Source organism: Anabrus simplex, chromosome 1, assembly GCF_040414725.1.
Source record: "Anabrus simplex isolate iqAnaSimp1 chromosome 1, ASM4041472v1, whole genome shotgun sequence".
NCBI lineage: Eukaryota > Metazoa > Arthropoda > Insecta > Orthoptera > Tettigoniidae > Anabrus > Anabrus simplex.
In genome coordinates, this window is record NC_090265.1 from 804,054,681 (window position 1) to 804,074,918 (window position 20,238).

Genomic DNA, 20,238 nt, shown 5'->3' on the forward strand with positions numbered 1-20,238 from the left:
AGTTGCAGGTCGATAAGTCTGGACTGTACGGAGGGTGTTACAGAGGTGTCCAGTGAATATCCTCCAGTTTTTCTCGTGTTAAAGTGGCATTATGCGGCTTTGCATTGTCATGGAGAAGAATAACATTTCGGATCGGTTGCCGGCGTCGCTTGTTACAATATGCAGCTTTTGCTTCATCCAAAAGGTGACAGTAATAGGCTGCATTAATTGTCCTTTGTTCGTGAAGAAAATCCACCAGCAAAATACCCACTGAGTCTCAGAAAACGATTGCAAGCACTTTTCCAGCAGATAGTCTCTTTGCCACCACTCCATGCTCGCCTGGTTTGACTCTGGGGTGTAATGATTCACCCAAGTTTCATCACAAGTCACAACACGACGCAAGAAATCCTCTCCTTCCTCCTCGTAGCAATGCAGGAGTCTCTGACAAACTTCCTGGCATAATGTTTTTTGTTCCTGGTTGAGGAGACGAGGAACCCACTAGGCCGATAATTTTTTGAAAAGAAGTTCATCTCAGATGATGGTTTGAAGACTTCTGTAACTTATTCCTACAGCTAAAGAAAAGAAAAGACTGGAAAGAAACAGAGTTAGAAATGGTTATGGAAGTAAGGAGAAATTGAAGGAACTTACTAGGAAATTGAATCTAGCAAAGAAGTCAGCTAAGGATAACATGATGGCAAGCATAATTGGTGGTCATACAAATTTTAGTGAAACATGGAAGAGTATGTGTGGGTACTTTAAGGCAGAAACAGGTTCAAAGAAGGACATTCCAGGGATCATTAATGAACAAGGGGAGTGTGTATGCGAGGATCTTCAAAAGGCAGAAGTATTCAGTTAGCAGTATGTAAAGATCGTTGGTTACAAGGATAATGTCCAGATAGGGGATGTGAGTAACACTAAAGAAGTATTAAAATTTACGTATGATAACAATGACATTTAAAGTAAGATACAAAAGTTGAAAACTATAAAAGCAGCTGGAATTGATAAGATTTCTGGGGATATACTAAAGGCAATGGGTTGGAATATAGTACCATATCTGAAATACTTATTTGATTATTATTTGGTTGAAGGAGCTATACCAAATGAATGGAGAGTTGCTATAGTAGCCCCTGTGTATAAAGGAAGGGGTGATAGACATAAAGTGAAAATTACAGGCCAGTCAGTTTGACATGCATTGTATGTAAGCTTCGGGAAAGCATTCCTTCTGATTATATTAGACATGTTTGCGAAATTAATAACTGATTTGACAGAAGGTAGTTTGGGTTTAGGAAAGGTTATTCGACTGAAGCTCAGCTTGTAGGATTTCAGCAAGATATAGCAGATATCGTGGATTCAGAAGGCCAAATGGACTGTATTGTGAATGACCTATCTAAGGTATTTGATAGGGTAGATCATGGAAGACTACTGGCAAAAATGAGTGCAATTGGACTAGAAAAAAGAGTGACTGAATGGGTGGATATATTTCTAGAAAACAGAACTCAGAGAATTAGAATAGGCGAAGCTTTATCTGACCCTGTAATAATTAATAGGGGAATTCCTCAAGGCAGTATTATTGGACTTTTATGTTTTCTTATATATATCAATGATATGTGTAAAGAAGTGGAATCAGAGATAAGGCCGTTTGCAGATGATGTTATTCTGTACAGAGTAATAAATAAGTTACAAGATTGTGAGCGGCTCCAGGGGGACCTCGTTAGTGTTGTGAGATGGACGGTGGACAATGGTATGATGATAAACGGGGTTATAAGTCAGGTTGTGAGTTTCACAAATAGGAAAAGTCCTCTCCGTTTTAATTACTGTGTTGATAGGGTGAACGTTCCTTTTGGGGATCATTGTAAGTACCTAGGTGTTAATATAAGAAAAGACCACCGGGCTAGTTGGTCGTGCGGTTAGGGCCGCACAGCTGTGAGCTCGCATCCAGGAGATAGTGGGTTTGAACCCCAATGTCGGCAGCCCTGAAGATGGTTTTCCGTGGTTTCCCATTTTCACATCAGGCAAATGCTGGGGCTGTACCTTAATTAAGGCCACGGCCGCTTCCTTCCCATTACTAGGCCTTTCCTATCCCATCGTCGGCATAAGACCTATCTGTTTCGGTGCAACGTAAAGCAAATTGCAAAAAAGACCTTCATTGGGGTAATCGCATAAATATGATTGTTAATAAAGGGTACAGATCTCTGCACATGGTTATGAGGGTATTTAGGGGTTGTAGTAAGGATGTAAAGGAGAGGGCATATAAGTCTCTGGTAAGACCCAAACTAGAGTATGGTTCCAGTGTATGGGACCCTCACCAGGATTACTTGATTCAAGAACTGAAAAGAATCCAAAGAAAAGTAGCTCGATTTGTTCTGGGTGATTTCTGACAAAGGAGTAGCGATACAAAAATGTTGCAAAGTTTGGGCTGGGAAGATTTGAGAGATGGCGTGGGAGGACATCAGTAGACAAATAAGTTTGAATTCAAGAGGACAAATTGGGGCAAATATTCGTTTATAGGAAGGGGACTTAGGGATTGGAATAACTTACCAAGGGAAATCAATAATTTTCCAATTTCTTTGCGATCATTTAAGAATAGGTTAGGAAAACAACAGATAGGGAATCTGCCACCTGGGCGACTGCCCTAAATGCAAAATAGTGATTGATTGATGATGTGTGAATTGTAACAATGTTGTTTGCAGTGATGCTTGTCCATGGTCTCCTCTCATGAGGTTCATTTTCCACAGCTCCTCTTCCTGCCACAAATTTTTTAGCCCACTCATACACTCAAGTCTGCAGAAATGTTTCTTCCCCAAACTGTGAGTGGAGCCATCTCTAAATTTCGGAAGGATGGTGCTCTCTTTTGCAAGAAATTTAATGATATTTTTTGCAACAGGCGTATGCACCTCTTAGTAATTTATGGCGTACTGAAGCAGCCCAGTCCTCCACCGTTGTTCGCGCGTAGAAACTCCTTCTCCAGACATCGCCACCAACATCCTGGCAAAGTCCCGCCTCAGAATTATTACTAATAGTAGCGGTACATTCAAATTCCCATTTATATTTGATCAGCCTCTGCATAAACACTTGATATGCTTTTTTTCCGACATGCATGCATTTTATTACATGTAACTAATCTCATTATTAGACCCGTATTGAACTATGCTATGATATACTAACAATTTGTTGGTTATTTTGATCCACCTTTTCAATACAAATTACAGTTTGTGTTGCTAAGTTGTAATGTTACAACACTAATTTACCGGGACATGTTTCGCTTTTATTCACAAGCATCATCAGCCTATACTATTGCCTCAAGGTTTGTCATTTTGGGTTGTTACAAATTTCATTACATTGAATGTAAATCTGATTTCAGTGATAACAATATTTAAAACAAGAATAATATACAAATTAAAAATTATGACAATATGATTTGAAATGTTAAAATGGATTAACTCTTAATTCTAAAACACATTGACGTCCAAAACACAGTTTTTAATTTGGCTAAGAATTGTTTGCAATGTTAAAATAAAATTGATTCAACTATAATTTGGCATTAAAATTTGAGTCATAAATATTTATATAAATATTGGATGTTAATATATAGGAGCCATAGTTTCTGAAGTGCGTTGGTTTGTAGAATACCGTAACATTTCAGTATTGAGAATTATAGTTAAGAATTGTGCTCTCTAAATAATGTTATTTAAAAAGACTGTAATTTTTCATTATGCGTGATTAGTCATGATGATAATCTAGAATTGAAGTCTTGAGTTCGTTGGAAAATGGCTTCTAGATTTGATGAGGCTTGCTGCTGCAGTTTGGCAAATTGATCAGAGGAAGTATTGACATGTTTAATTCTTGTTTGTAGCGACCAGACTCTCCGTTGGAAGTTGATAGTTTTGATGTAAGTTATGGTTAAAAGGGGCTTCAATCCAAATTTTGAGTACTGGTATCTGATTATGTTTCTTTCGATTTATGGAATGGAAGAAGCATCCCTTTGTCTGCTGCTACAGAATCTTGTGGGCCTTGTTGCGTTACTGTGACTGTGACTATTGTCTGTTGTCTGCAGAAGTAGAAGTCAGCAGGGAGGATGAAGAAGCCTTAGAGAAGTGGGGATTTCGACTGAAGGACTTATACCACCTTGCATTGAGGTTTTATAAAGACAAGGAAGGCAAGGTTGTCCATCTTTCGTATGAAGATAAGTTGAAGTTAGTGGCGTTTACTTGCCAAGTGAGTCATGGAAAATATAACCCGGATAGTCTTCCGCCATTAGGGGTTCTAGATGTGATCGGTCGTGATCGAAGAATAGCATGGCAGGCGCTTAGCAACATATCACGTGAAGAAGCGATGATTGGTTTTGCAGAACTTCTTGATAAGCTCTGTCCCCAATTCACACTGTTCGTTGAAGCCCACAAGCGTGACATTGAAGAACGGGAGAGACTTGCCCGAGAAGAAGAAGAGAGGCGGAGAGAAGAAGAAGAGAGGCTAAGGTTGGAAGAAGAGGCGAGACAGAAAGAGGAAGAAGATAGAGCGAAACAAGAAGCACAAAGGCGGCAGGTGCAAGAAGCGTTAAACCAGCAGACTTACCACCAGTTCAAATCCTATGCAGAGCAGCAGTACCCTGGGAACCCAGAACAGCAAGCTGTGCTAATTAGACAGCTACAGGAACAGCACTACCACCAGTACATGCAACAGTTGTACCAGCAGCAGTGTCGCCAGCAAAACACCATGGTGGACGAGGAGACCCAGCTCTTGTCAAATGGTGTGATCGACTCACAGGAGGGAGCAGACGAGAGTGAGGATGAAGTATCTCAAGCTTCCATGTGGACGCGCAAGGATATCAAGGAGTTCAAGGACTCAATACGAAAAGAGGGTGGAGACGCCATCATCAAAGTCGGACATGGCGAGACTGTCACGGTTCGTGTACCTACTCATGAAGATGGTACTTGCCTCTTTTGGGAATTTGCCACGGACAATTATGACATAGGCTTTGGTGTATACTTTGAATGGACAAAGTCTGCTTCTAGTCAGGTGTCTGTACACATCTCAGAAAGTGAAGATAAGGAAGAAGATAAGGAAGATGATGAAGAATTAACAGGAGAAGACATCGAACGAGGCAGGGAAGCATTGGTTCAGCTGAAGGCTACAGATCTTAGCAATAGACCTCCACTATCCATCATTGTACCGGTGTATCGACGGGACTGTCAGAAAGAGGTCTATGCGGGGAGTCATGTGTACCCAGGCCAAGGTGTCTACCTCCTCAAATTTGACAACTCCTATAGCTTGTGGCAGTCAAAGACTGTATTATAGGGTGTACTACACACGATGAAATATCATTGTTAGTATTTAAATATTTAATAAGAGGTTTAGGGCTGGAAAGGAGGAAGCAGTTGAGCGAAATCATACTGATATCCTCGTTTTGTGTGTGTGGTAGTGTGCATGTATGAACAGCCACGTCCAGACTAAGGAAGATTATCGTGGTGAATGAATTTTAAGTATGAATGTTTGAAGCTGTTCTAGGCCAACTCTTCTCTCAACCAGAATGTAGGATTGGCGTCTGGGGTTCATAGCATAGTTAATACAAACATGGTGCTCTGAAAGATGGATAATTTTCATCTACTTACTTGAAAAGTAATATGGCTTTTTCATTGAATTAACTGAAATACAACTAAAAGTGTGAAACTGCTTTGAAAAAAAAAAAAAAGAGTAGAGCCACAACAGACAATAGTCACAGTAACGCAATAAGGCCCACAAGATTCTGTAGCAGCAGACAAAGGGATGCTTCTTCCATTCCATCAGTGGCGTGCGGTGGTTTTGAAAAGTGGGCATGCTGTCCAAGGTAGGACGTACTAATTACCGGACGTAGGAAGTATAATTTAAAGAGCATCATTATATAAACGAATGTAACCAAGCTGTAACCATATAGACTTACGGGTACCTATGTGTAATCTCATGAAAATTGAAGAACTTCTAACCAGAGCGTACGGTATCATGTCAAATCCTTGGCTCTTCAGGAAACACAAAATAACTAGTGACATCACATCTATAGATTTAAAAAATCAATATAATTTTTAAAGCTGCAAGTAACTTATTGAGATGTATAGAAATAGTTTATTTATGCGCAATGACATTGCATAATCCGTTTAAAAAATAGGAAGACAAACGTGTCATTCTTGCATTTTGTATAAAAATTGTTATTTTATTCAGTTTCCTACATCAAAGTACATAGATTAGTAGAAATCACGTCTATTTCATGTATCACCCCTCACTATTCAGTTTAAAAAACTCTTTGATCTCTTATGTATGTATCAGAAAACTCTCTGTCATGTTACACTTTTCACCCTTCAGCATAGAAGCCAACTTGAAATACCTCTGACACTAATGCTACAGTATCATGCATATTGCATTGTACATACAGGCCTATCAAAAATTGATAGTAACTTATTTGCTACGTGTTTGTGAGACGTTCTTCTATTGTCCACTGTATGCTCTACTACTAACAAAACTGTGCATTAAGTCCCTCCACAAGATTTTTGGTTGCTTTGAGTCTACTTGAAGGTGAAATCTAGTCGTCTCTCTTGTTTTGTGAATGTTGTGATGACATTATCATAAAATGTGTCTGTGCTTTTGAGTTGGTGCAGAACTTCCTTTTCTATGGACAGAACTGCCAAGCCTGATAGCCGCTCTTGACTCTGTGTTGACCTCTGATAAGTCTTAATCCTCCTGAGGGCTGAATACAATCTTTCAACTGACGCTGTTGGTGCTTGGAACAGTTACTATAAGTACACCCAATTTGTACACTTCAGGCAGGGCTGTATCTAATTGTTTGCTTTTCAGAGAACACACTAACTGATGGGGGTGTTGACCATAAAATTCATCAAACGAATACAGCACGGTAAGTTCATCCTTCAATCGGATAAAATCAAACAAGCCTTTATAGGACAGTTTAAGACTTTCAAAAGCAGAATGAGGAAAAGTAGCTTTGTACGCTTCATATTTCAGAGGATCCAACAAGGAAGTAAACTGTAATTCGTTTAATGACCCAAATCGTTCGTCTAATTGTACAATAATGTTGTCAAAAATAGAGCGGTGAAGGAATTTCCTTGACATTATTAGATCTTCTTCCCGACATTGTCGTTTAGTTGGTAGAGAGTCTTCGACACCATGATAGACCAGAGACTCGGCCCAAATTACATCGCACTTTTTCCTGAGGTTTAGTATCTCTCTTTTGATTTCCTGAACTTTTTGGGAGCAATATAGGACGTCTAAATGCTTGGATTGAAGGATATTGAAAAGGATATCAGTGAAGGTGAAAATGTTGCTCAAAATCAGTAACAAAAAGGAAGTTTCAGTGCTGGTTAGAAATTTCATGAAACCTTATGCCGCTACAACTGTTTCACTGTCCCAGTTTGAGCTTTCATCTAAAACATTCCGAAAGAATTCAAGGAATGAAGTGCGATGTTCTTTCACTGTGTGAACAAGACGAGATGAAAAATTCCACCGTGTTGAAGCATTTCTAGGCATCCTCTTTGCGGTAAATTATTTCAGTTGATGAGATCGTTTAGAGGACTTGTGAAAAAAATGATCCTAATTCCGTTAAGGTCTGAAAAAATATTCTACATTCCTTGATAGAGGAAAATGACTGTGACAAAAACAGATTAAGCTTGTGAATAAATAAATATGTATAAATATGGCCTTCGGAAAGAATTCTTGTACTTGTGTGGCCGGCCATCACAGCTGCTCCGTCGAACGTTTGTGCAACCAACATGTAGTTTAAGTCAAACACAGTAACAATGTTTTTCACATGTACAAACAAACCACTGGCTGTTCGATCTGCGCTGACATCAGTGAGAGAAATGAACCTTTCGTGAACTTTACCACTTTCAGAATCAACGTATCTCAGAGTGGTTGATAGTTGAGACAAATTCATAATGTCTGAAGTCTCGTCAAGAAGAAGGGCAACGAAAATAGCGTGTTTTATTTCTGACTTCACTTTTCCAAAACTACATCACTGACTGCCCTTATTAAGTCATTTTGTATCCTGTTTGAATTCCCGCGGAACACGGTCAATGTTTCTAGGTGTGTACTTAACGTCGCATCGTAAGTGGCGAGTAAGTTCAATGCACCCAAATAAGCACCCCTGTTCAAAGAATCTTCACCCTCAGAATGTCCACGGAATGGTGATTCGTGAGTAGCTAAAAACACACAACATCAATCAATCGCTTGAGCACCTTCCTGTTTTTCCGAACGGTCTCATTATATTGCACAGTGCTTGCACGCAATTGAGCATCAAGCTGAACATCAATTCTAGATTTTCCAAACGTAATAGTGCAGAAATGTGTGACTGCGATTTTTCATGCTTTTGAATGGCATTGTGCAAGTTACTCAGATTATCATAACCAGTGTCAGACCAAACAGTCCGGTCTCTTGCAAAGAGTAAACATGGCCAGCAAACAGTTTATTAAATTTGGAACTTCCAGCAATCCATTCTATTTTACTGTACTGTGAAGTTTGGAAATGACCAAGGTACTCTTGACTTTTGTTTTTATGCGTCCCTTTAATGTTGGGCATATCTGGAGAAGATTTTCCAGATTGAACAATTTCTAGTTTCTCACATGGCAAATATTACGGTAGTTGAAACTAATAAGAAATTACCGTACCGTATATTTCACTAATACTTCTACGTAAATACACAATTATGCACTCACGACACAGCACTGTCCACGTTTCATGTTATTATTATGAAAATTATTAGAACGTACGCCCCTACAAACATGCCACATGGTCCACAGCAACCCTGGTACCTACTATATACAGTAGTAGGCAAGTTTTTCTCACACTGTTACATTTAAGAAAAAATAATTTTCAATTCTAAAATGAACTGGGTATTCGTACTTTTAAAACGTTCTTCACTGCTGTCAGTTATCACTCGCAAGAGGTGTTTCAGCAATAGGCCAAATTATAATAAATAAACGTATCATAAACCAGCACAAAGTTGCTTCACACTGCTACACTATGCGATCAGCAGCGGGCAGCGTTGAGCTGTCGGCTTACCCAAGGTAGTTAGAGTAAGAGGTAGGGATCACGCGCAGGTCTCCCCACCAAGCTTGGCCGTCGATGACGTCACGTGAACCCTCAGCGCCTTGTCCTCTATATGAGGTAGGCTAATACACAGCTGTAAGCTATTCTGTTTTAGCCACAAGTTAGAGATAACTTCATCGATATTTTAACATCACCTAGGAAAATGCATTCCACTTCACTATTACAGTAGAGTAATAATAGGAGATAATAATAGGAGATCAAATACAGTGTGAATCCAGCAGCGTTTCTGAAGTATTTTGATCTGTATAAAAGGATGTAACAATGCTAAGACTGTGATAGCAGTGGAATGGCCATTCCGTATGTTCATGTTCTCAACACCTATGATAACAATAACAAGGGGCTCTAATTGTTACAGACTCGAACATAAAGCTCGATGACTGCAAGAAATATGTCCGTTGTTACAAGCAGTATTGGGAAACTATATACACCGTCAACAACACAAACAGCAAATGTTAGGAAACTGTCCACAATACAAACAGTACAGTAAATGTTTTCCTGCAAGTGACAAGAAATGACAAATTCCACGTTAACATTAGATAGGCCATATTCATGAGCCTGTATATTAACATTCTTAGCACTGGTTTCATATACAACATAATAAATTGCCTTTCATAAAAAAAATAACGGGTATGTTATACTTAAAGTAAATACAAAATTTTAATATTCCACCTACTCAATACTAAAAAATCATGTGATGTTTTTACAAAAACATTACAATGACATTAAAAGGTACTAGTTTCGGTCCACTGTGGACCATCATCAGTGTATGTTATACACAAAAAATAATGCTGATATTAAAAAAATATATCAAACACACTTATCCATAGCATCAGTGGAATTTCTTTGCTTTTCTTCTTTCTTTTTCGGTGTTGTATTAACAGAAACCCGGTCTCTTCAATGTCTTACTTTTGTTTAAAGCGTCCATTCAAATAAAAGAACGGCTTCTCACGAAGCAACTTGCAAGCTCATAAATTTCGGAGAATTTCTTTTTCAGGATATCCGTAAGGTTTGTGATGATGTTAGAACCCTCTTTCAGTTCTTTCCCGTGGTAAAATTGAAACTACCGAGCTCGATAGCTGTAGTCGCTTAAGTGCGGCCCGTATCCGGTATTCGGGAAATTGGGTTCGAACCCCACTGTCGGCAGCCCTGAAGATGGTTTTCCGTGGTTTCCCATTTTCACACCAAGCAAATGCTGGGGCTGTAACTTAATTAAGGCCACGGGCGCTTCCTTCCCACTTCTAGCCCTTTTCTGTCCCATCGTCGCCGTAAGACCTATCTGTGTCGGTGCGACATAAAGCAACTTGCAAAAAAAAAAAAAGGACTCTTTTTGAAATTTAATTTCCACCCCTTGTAGTTTGACCTGTTTTCTCTCTTCTTTATCCTAAAATCTATATAGCCAGTGAAGTCTTCAAGCAGCTCCTTGGTTTCACGACACCCCTCGAGCTGTTTTACTAGATCTTCAAGGGCTTTAACGAACCTTTGCTCATCCTCCGATGAAAAATAGGATGTTGTGGGCTCAACGCTGGCCTTAGACTGGCACACGATATCCTAGTTTTGATCAAGTTCATCAATACATATTTGGGCGTAATATTTCATAATCTTCCGGAGAAGAGTTGGAATTTCTTATCGCCTTGGAAGCATTGAGGCTAGAAGCAGTGATTTCACCTTTCGCGTCACAGCTGTCGGAAGAGGATCGTCATAAAGCCTTCCGAACCCTCGAAGCTGAGAAAGATAGCTTTCGATAATGTCTTGATTACTTCTGTCACCATTTATTTACGTCAGTGGTTTTAGGGAATTCATGAAAGTGTATGTTTCGTTCCTTCGCGTGCCTGCTATGATTTGTGCAGCCTGCAATGGCATGACAAAGCATACTGAAAAGTGTACATTATTACTGCTTTTTACGTTTTATCTCATAAAAAACATACACGGTTTCTTATACACCACAGATATGTTACTATCGTGTATTATTAGCACCTAGCTTCTGCGTGCACAGTGATTCTTACTCGAACTACCTCTACCTCACTCAGAGCAGATTCAACGCGAGGGTCCTGCGTGACGTCACAGCTCTGCTTTGCCACTGCGCACCTCTCTCGTGATCCCTACCTTGTATTCTACGTACCTTGGGCTTACCAAGCTCGCTTACTGGCGCGGTTACTACGCATGCGTCACTTTGAACTCAACGCTGGGCAAGCCAAGCGGTAGGTGTGTCGCGTACCCTCGCTAATGCAGAAATTCGTACTGCAGAATAACCTTCCTGCATACTGCAGAAAACCATACTGCAGCAAATGCTCTTAGTTAAAAAAAATAGTATTGCCAACTGACAAGATAAAATTATTCGTTGCACTTACAGTTGCATTATTGCTTACTTTGCTTCTCAAGTCCAACGGGTAAGCCCGGCTTAGCCTGCATACCCACAATGCACGCCACTGCATTCCATAAATCGAAAGAAACATAATCAGATACCAGTACTCAAAATTTGGATTGAAGCCCCTTTTAACCATAACTTACATCAAAACAATCAACTTCCAACGGAGAGTCTGGTTGCTACAAACAAGAATTAAACATGTCAATACTTCCTCTGATTAAATTGCCAAACTGCAGCAGCAAGCCTCATCAAATCTAGAAGCCATTTTCCAACGAACTCAAGACTTCAATTCTAGATTATCATCATGACTAATCACGCATAATGAAAAATTACAGTCTTTTTAAATAACATTATTTAGAGAGCACAATTCTTAACTATAATTCTCAATACTGAAATGTTACTGTATTCTACAAACCAACGCACTTCAGAAACTATGGCTCCTATATATATATATACATCCAATATTTATATAAATATTTATGACTCAAATTTTAATGCCAAATTATAGTTGAATCAATTTTATTTTAACATTGCAAACAATTTTTAGCCAAATTAAAAACTGTGTTTTGGACGTCAATGTGTTTCAGAATTAAGAGTTAATCCATTTTAACATTTCAAATCATATTGTCATAATTTTTAATGTGTATATTATTCTTGTTTTAAATATTGTTATCACTGAAATCAGATTTACATTCAATGTAATGAAATTTGTAACAACCCAAAATGACAAACCTTGAGGCAATAATATAGGCTGATGATGCTTGTGAATAAAAGCGAAACATGTCCCGGTAAATTAGTGTTGTAACATTACAACTTAGCAACACAAACTGTAATTTGTATTGAAAAGGTGGATCAAAATAACCAACAAATGGTTAGTATATCATGCATGCATTTTACGTCGTGTATGTATGTACAGTGGAAGAAGTAGGCTATGTACCATTTCTAAAAATGCGATGGGAGTATTAAAAGGCGTAAAAAAGACGAGGAGAAATATGAAAAGTTTTTCCACTGGGGCTTTTAAAACAAAAACTGTGTATTACAAGGTGTGTAAAGTACCTGACAACTATAAAAACATTTGCAGTGGAGGCCCGCAAAAGTATCAGAGCATTAGCGCACATCACACTTTTCGACCATGAATTATCTGGAGGTTAAAAGCCATGTGTAAGAGAAATGATGTTGACCTGTCATTTCTTGATCTGGTACACATGTAGACCTGTACAGTTGAGGTGGGTATTAATTTGGCTCGACAACACTTAACAAGATATGGGAGGAAAATGCTATTCCTGAGGACTGTTCAAGAAAGGAAGCCGGAGAAAATGTACTAATTATCGTGGTATCACACTACTGTCTCATGTCCTGAAAATATTGGAAAAAATGAGAGACCAGAATCAGAGATATTGTTGAAACAATTTTGAAAGAAGAGAAGTATAGTTTCAGACCAGGAAGGTCAACTACAGACCTTATATTTGCAATTAGGATGCTAATGGAAAAATACTGGGAGGAGAACAAGTCTTTATTTTTAATATTTTTGGACGTTGAGAAAGCATACGACAGTGTACCATAGGAAAGAATTTGGTAATGCATGAAAGAACTTCAAGTGCGAGACAGCCTCCTAGACAAAGTGAAAATGTTGTATAGTAGGAATAGAAGTTTTATTCAAGTAGGATGTGGTTTGTCGGACTGGTATGAAACAAAGAGACTTCTATTTATTATTGTGGTGGATGTAGTAATGAAATCTATTAAAAGGAAAGAACATGGAGATATCAAAGCCTTCACATTTGCACATGATGCTGCGATCTGGAGTGACTCAGAAGAGGAATTGGGAGAGATAATGGCAAAGCTCGAATGAGGAGTTTAAGAAATATGGTTTGAACATCAGCAAGACCAAGACGGTGGCGATGAAAGTGTTTTGGAAAGGAGCAGAACCAATAGTCATGTTAAATGAAGCCCAACTGGACAGCGTTTCAGTTTTCAAATACTTGGGTAGCATTCTATCAAATGACAACCTAGCAAAACATGAGGTGAACAATCAAATCAATAAGGCAGCAATTTTACCACAAGGTGAGACACCGGCTGTGGGATGAGAAAATACCCACGAAAAGAAAAATGACCTTGTACAAGTCCTATTATACACCAATTCTTAAATAGTCTCAAAACCACAACAATGACCAATAGAGATAATTCCAAACTTCAGGCAGCTGAAATGAAATTGCTACGCACTATGATCCAGAAAACCAGGAAAGACAAGATTAGGAATGAGAAAATAGAGAAGTAGGAATAGATGATTCTCTCCTCAATAAGATTCAGATATCAAGACTGAAGTGGTTTGGTCACATGAAGAGGATGCCAGTAAACAGAACTGCAAGGAAGGAATTGGACAGAAAAGTAGCCAGTAAACAGAACTGCAAGGAAGGAATTGGACAGAAAAGTAGAAGGAAGACGACCTGTGGGAAGGCCACGAAGAAAATGGATAGATTTAGTTAAGAACGATGTACTGCTGAGAGGTCATGACTGGGACAAGTTGGTGGAGGAAGAATGGTACAAGGACAGGATAAGATGGAGGAGGCTCATATATCACACCCGGGAATCTGGAGATGGTTTAGGATGATGATGATGATGATGATGAACACTTCGACTGACTCAAGTCGAAACTTGATGGTGTGAGTTTCAACATATGCATCGCCGTTGAAAAATGCGGATGCTTGTCCACTTCCTGGATTTGTCTTCATTAATAAACAATTTCACATCTTTTTTTTCTTTTCAGTATCAGTAACATGGCTACCACAAAAGAAATAGGCAACATGCTAGTCAATTTCACACGATTATGTTCCTAATCCTTACGCAATTAAATTAATTCTATATTGTGGTTCCACCTATTCAATACAAGAAAACTTGTTAATGCAAGGTTACATTATAAGTTAATCACAATTGGGACCAGTTTCGACCTTTAGTCAGGGTCATCTTCAGCCTGTCATTCAAAAAGTGCAAGGTAAAAATTAACTGGCAAATAACAAGAGAACGTAGAGAAAAAAAAAAAAAAACTTTTTTCACATGACCAAAGTTCAATATCATATAAGAGAGATGCACTGGGTATTCAAAATTTTTAAATTTTTCAAAAGGTGAAAGGTAAAAAATTCACTTGCAAATAAAAGAGGTAGAAAACAAACTTTTTCACTTGACGAAAATTCAATATCACATAAGAAAGATGCACTGGGTATTCAAAGTCTTAAATCTTGATGTGGATATAAATAATTATCTCAATGTTGGATCTAGTAGTGATATGTTTTACAGACTAAGAAGCAAATAACTGGTTTTTATTGTTTTTAAGCAGAAAAGTTAAAGTTAAGCACCAGTGTGAAGAGAAATAAGTGCAGTATTGGAACAATTGAGTATCACAGATGACAAATGAAGGTATCATTAAAATGAATGCTCAAAGAGTCCTTAAGGCGTTGAAGTGGTCAATCTGAAGGTCAAGTCGTTATGAACCATATTTGAGAATAATTCCCAGTTCAATGTGGAGATTGATTTTTACTTTCTATAAATGTCTATTTATGAGGTGGACAGGAGTGAAAAGGCGTGAGAAAATATAATATAAAATTTGGAAATGACCCAACTTAGATCCAATCCCCTTTCCTTCACCTCTCTTTCACATATACTATCTTCCATTTCCCCCCCTCCTTTTTTTTTTTTTTTTTTTTACTCATTTCCAAAATTTATCCCTCACTGCATGTCAAACTCTTCACTCTTTATGAAGTGAAATTTTATATCATATTTTCTCATGCCTTTTTACTCCTATCCCACTCATAAATTGATTTTTACCTTCTATAAATGTCTATCTCCGCACTGAACTGGGAATTATTTTCAAATATGGTTTATAATGACTTAACATTCAGATTGACCACTTCGCCGCCTTAAGAACTCTTTGAGCATTCATTTTAATGATACCTTCGTTTGTCATCTGTGATACTCAATTGTTCCAATACTGCACTTATTTCTCTTCACACTGGTGCTTAACTTCAACTTTTCTGCGTAAAAACAATAACAACCGGCTATTTGCTTCTTAGTCTATAAAACATATGACTACAAGATCCAACATTGAGATAATTATTTATCTCCCCATCAAGATTTAAAAGACCTTTGAATACCCAGTGCATCTTTCTTATACAATATTGAACTTTTGTCATGTGAAAAAAGTTTGTTTTCTACATTCTCTTATTATTTGCCAGTGAATTTTTACCTTGCACCTTTTGAACGACAGGCTGAAGATGACCTTGACTAAAGGTTGAAACCGGTCCCAATTGTGATTAACTCATAATGTAACCGTGCATTAATAAGTTTTCTTGTACTGAATAGGTGGAACCACAGTATATAATTAATTTAATTGTAATCTCAGTTCAATACAGACCAAATGAAATTCTTATCATTCAATAATCCTTATGCAGTCTATCGCACGACCAATATTTGCTACCCTTCACTGCATCACTCAACACAGAATACATTTCTAACTTCCGAATGAAATGCAAAATACAAGCACAAACAGGCTTACTGGGTTATTCAGCAATATCAATGAAAACCGGAGAACAATACTGAACTTCCTGAGGCTAATGGCTTGCTTCCTAAAGCTATAATTTACTCTCTAACATTCCGGAATTCAAAGCCCAGTTCATGTAACTTTCCCCAGCCTGCTTCCTATGGCAAGGGCTCTAATCTGTATTGGAAATAATGTTCCTTTAGCATGGGATGATAAAGAACAATTACAGGGCTGGAATAAAATGCTATCATACAAAGTGGTAATAATGATGTTTTGTGATGTGATAAATGAGGTATTTTTAAATAGATTTAATACAATGTGAATCGGAATTTCGAATTTACGACGTGCTAAGTGAGAAATCGCCTTAATGAGGAACGTACAACACGAGGTTACACTGTATTTTCTTGCGTCTGGTTAAATTTCGGAAAGGGTTTCCAGGGAAATTTATCGCGAAAAGGTTATCATTACTCTTCCGATGCTTGAAATATGTTTTTATGATACATACAGGGTTAAGTTTAGGCTAGGTGACTGTTTGAATAAGAAAACTGAAAAGTTAGCCACAGAAGCCATTGGAGTGATACTACTCCAATTCTTAAGAATTAATTTGAACATCTACGTTCACATTGTCTTGGAATGAGAAAAATTACCTACTAGTACAGTATGTTGTAGTATGGAAATCTGCAAAAACGCAATGGATTGCCGTTACATACTGATTGTAATGTGTGTGGGGTTTCCCCCTGACATTTACTAAAAATCGGATATAGCAACAATCTGCTACAGCTAGTAAATTTTTCGGTGTTATGAATTCTCGCTATGACAGACTTCTACTGTACCTAGGTGTTAATATAAGGAAAGATTTTAATTGGGGTAATCGTATAAATGGGACCGTAAATAAAGGGTACAGATCTCTGCATATGGTTATGAGGGTATTTAGGGGTTGTAGTAAGGATGTAAAGGAGAGGGCATGCAAGTCTCTCGTAAGACCACAATTAGAGTATGGTTCCAGTATATGGGACCCTCACCAGGATTACTTGATTCAAGAACTGGAAAAATCCAAAGCAAGCAGCTCAATTTATTCAGGGTGATTTCAAACAAAAGAGTAGCGTTACAAAACTGTTGCAAAGTTTGGACTGGGAGGACTTGGGAGAAAGGAGACGAGCTACTCGACTAAGCGGTATATTACAAGTTACAACTCTCATATTTGTTCCGTATTGAAGGTGACCATATATCAAGAATATTACAAGAATATTTAATAAGACCACCTATTCAATACATAACGTCAGTATGTTCCGACTTGTCAGTGGAGAGAAGGCATGGAATGACATTACAAGACGAATAAGTTTGAGTGGTGTCTTTAAAAGTACAAATATCACCATCTATATATATAAAATAAGAGTTTTGTCTGTACATTGCTCAGAATTTGAAAATAATGTTATTTCTGTATCGATCATGTCCACAGTAACAAGAAAATGCAGTTTTTACATTTCCGTAATTTCTGTCTATCTGTCTGTATGTATGTACACGCATCACGAGAAAACGGCTGAAGAGAATTTAATAATCGGTATGTAAAGTCGGTTGGTGAGCCGCTACAATCTAGGCTATAAATCATTTTATTCACGCTGAGTGAAATGGTAGTTTAGGGGAAGGCCTAAAATTATTTTTCAAATATTTATATTGTTAGTGGTCATATCGATAAATACTACATAACTAAAGTTATATAGAATTAGATTTCCGATCATTTACGTCTTACATATTTTTACCGTACCGGCTATGATAACACAGATATTAATGAATTTGGATTTTTGTTGCTAAGTCCATATCAACGTTGAGCCCCGAGAAAATGGGCAAACAGAATTTAATGAAAATTGGTATATAGAGTCAGGGAATAAGAAACTACAGTTTAAACTATAAACAATGTTATTCACCTTGAGTGAAATGGTAATTTAGGGGAGGGCACTTAAATTTTTTTAAAATACCTATGTTTGTGGTCCTATGGAAAAGTACTATATAACAAAAGTTATAGAGAATACAATTTCCAATCATTTATGTTTTATTCAGTTTTACTGTACCGACTATGATAAGAGTGGTATTTCAGGACCGGAAGACAATTAATAATGTGAAGGCGTACAATATCAAAAGCGTGTAACATTGATCAACAATAACATTACACTGACCGTTGTTTGTTGTAATGTTCTTTGTCTCTTATGCTGACATTCAACGCCGATAGATGGGATTACTGCTGCACACCGAGTATAACAGCCTAACTGAGTATTGGTGGGAAATAGCTGAGGAGTTAGATAACTTTCTTCTTTAGCATGTTATTTCTCTGGTTCATGCATTTTTTGATACTGCTGGTACGTAACACACTGGTTCATCATAGTATTCCAGCTATTCGATACCTACTCTGACACGCTGTTTTGAATGAGCAGTGTGCGCACTTAAGTCAGAGGCTCAGTTAGTAGCTGTAGTAGTATGAACTGGTCTAGAATTACAATTTAGGCCTATTCCAAATTATAGTATCACAATTCACTAAATAACTCAAAATTCAACCCTGAAAAGAGCCGTTTCTTAAGAAAAGCTTCTTCCTCTTCACTTTTATTAAATCTACATTCATTTTATTCCAAATTACCAGCGAAGATGTGGTTTCTTCTCTGGCCTGGAGGAAAAATTGCCTCCAGGTCAGATAGTTCTTTCCCCACCAGCGTAGTGAATTGAGATTTTCCAACTCACCGGGTACTCCCAGGAAACAGATAAGTAAACGGGCGTAGTTTTTGCCCTGGGACTATCCACTATTCGAACCCCCACCCCCCACCGGAAAAAGGACGAAGATTGTTCACGGATGTCTGTGACTTGGTGATTCCAGCTCTGTAGCTTTGGACTGTTTATTCGGCAGCGTAGTACTGTTCGTTAAAAGTGAGAAAATGTGTGTTTTTTCATTTATCGAGTATTTCATATGAAAGCATTGCTTTTAAACGCGCCATTCCTACTGACGTCATTGTAACGACCCATGTTCATTTCAGTTGGGAAAACCACTAAGAGAGTCTTTCTGAGAATCTATAATGGCAGGCGGAGAGTGAGTGACTGCGATTATAATGAAAACTTCCCAACCTGATTGTGACTGACGGTAGGCAAGCTGGCCTACAATTACAATGAAAATTCCCTAACTCAGTCTTCTTATGAGAACAGACGTTGGTGACTTCCCCGTCGTGTTTCTAGGGCAACGTTAAGAGCTATGCAACTTAATACAATCTTGCTCACAAAGTTTACACTACCTAACCCAGAATTCTGTATACAATTTAGAATTCCGTTGCGAAGCACGGGTACATCAGCTAGTCTAGTATATATATAAATAAAATAAGAGTTTTGTCTGTACATTGCTCAGAATTTAAAAAGGATGGTATTTCTGTATCGGTCGTGTACACAGTAACAAGGAAACGCACTTCTTAATTTCCCATAATTTCTGTCTGTCTGTATGTATGTACACGCATCACTAGAAAATGGTTAAAGAGAATTTAATGAAAATCGATAAGCAAAGTGGGGGAATATGTCGCTATAGTCTAGGCCATAAATAATTGTATTCACGCTGAGAGAAATGGTAGTTTAGGGGAAGCCTTAAAATTTAATTTTCAAATGTTTATGTTATTAGTAGTCCTATCTCAATGAAAATTGGTATGCAAAATTGGGGAATAAATCGCTACAATCTAGGCTATAAATAATTTAATTCACATTGAGTGAAATGGTAGTTTAGGGGAAGGCCTATAATTTAAGGCCTAACTTTAGTGGTCCTGTCGATAAATACTACATAACTAAAGTTATATAGTATTACATTTCCAATAATTTATGTCTTATACATTTTTATCGTTCCGGCTCAGAGATATTCGTAAATTCGGATTTTTGTTGCATAACTCCATATCAGCGCCGAGTCACGAGAAAATGGGTGAACAGAATTTAATGAAAATCGATATGTAAAGTTGGGGAATAAGGGACTACAGTTTATGCTATAAATAATGTTATAAAATGCTCTAATACCACAGTGTCGCAAGGAAATTAAATGTGAAGGACTACAATATAGAAAGCTCATAAAATTGATCAACAATAACATTACACTGACCATTGTTTGTTGTGATGTGCTTTGTACTTTCTGTTGCCACTTATCTCTGATAGATGGGATTACTGTTGCGTACCGAGGTTTAAAAAAAAAATGGCTGTATGTTGCACTGACACAGATAGGTCTTATGTCGATGATGGGATTGGAAAGGGCTAGGCATGGGAAGGA

At 37.9% G+C, this 20,238-nt stretch overlaps 1 protein-coding gene and 1 pseudogene across 2 annotated transcripts in view; one reads left to right on the top strand and one right to left on the bottom strand.

Annotated features, from left to right (window-relative positions):
* Usp16-45 (ubiquitin specific protease 16/45) overlaps window positions 1–20,238 on the bottom strand; it is a 168,392-nt gene that overhangs the window by 67,439 nt on the left and 80,715 nt on the right. The gene's annotated exons all lie outside the window — the stretch shown is intronic.
* Window positions 3,940–5,293, top strand: LOC136858509 (Golgi resident protein GCP60 pseudogene; annotated as a pseudogene).